Genomic DNA, 777 nt, shown 5'->3' with positions numbered 1-777 from the left:
TTTTGCAGCTCCAAACCCAGCCTTCATCCACTATTTCTCACTCTCCCCAAATACACACACACACACACGAACACACATGTACATTCAGAGGGGCCTCAGCAATGAGATAGGTAAAAATGGGTGTGCACGTGAACAGCTGGTGGCCACGAGATGTGATGGGAAACAGCCACGATATAGTGGAGTCAGTCAGGCGGTCCGGTGGTTAAGATTCAGCGCTCTCACGGCTGCGGCCGGGTTTCACTTCCTCCACACCACCCGTCTGTCGGCTGTCACACTATGGTGGCTGCGTGTGACTGTGATGCTGAAAGCTCTGCCACCAGTATTTCAAATTCCAGCAGGGTCCCCCACAGTGGACAGGCTTCAGCAGAGCTTCCAGACTGAGACAGACTAGGAAGAAGGACCTGGCCGCTCACTCCCAAAAAAATTGGCCATGAAAACCCTGTGAAGGGCAGTGGAGCCTTGTCTGAGAGAGTGCTGGAAGGTGAGAGGAGGGCGCAGAAAGATCGGGCAACATTCCACTCTGCTGCACACAGGGGCGCTGGAGTCCAAACAAACTCAACGGCAGTGACAACAAATAGTGGAGTCAGTTTCCAGGCTCATCTCTTCCACCAACTCACTATGTGGCTTTCAGAACCAATGTGCTCATCTGAAAAACAGGAATAATAAAACTCCTACCACATTAACTTCACTGCTTATCTCAAGTAGTTACTTCCTGACTCCAATATGATAATGTTACAGATCATGACTTCTAAGAGCCCTGAGGATCTCAGGCACCAG

This window comes from Equus quagga, unplaced genomic scaffold, assembly GCF_021613505.1.
Source record: "Equus quagga isolate Etosha38 unplaced genomic scaffold, UCLA_HA_Equagga_1.0 HiC_scaffold_2189_RagTag, whole genome shotgun sequence".
NCBI classification, from domain to species: Eukaryota; Metazoa; Chordata; class Mammalia; order Perissodactyla; family Equidae; genus Equus; species Equus quagga.
This window is presented reverse-complemented; position numbering follows the sequence as displayed.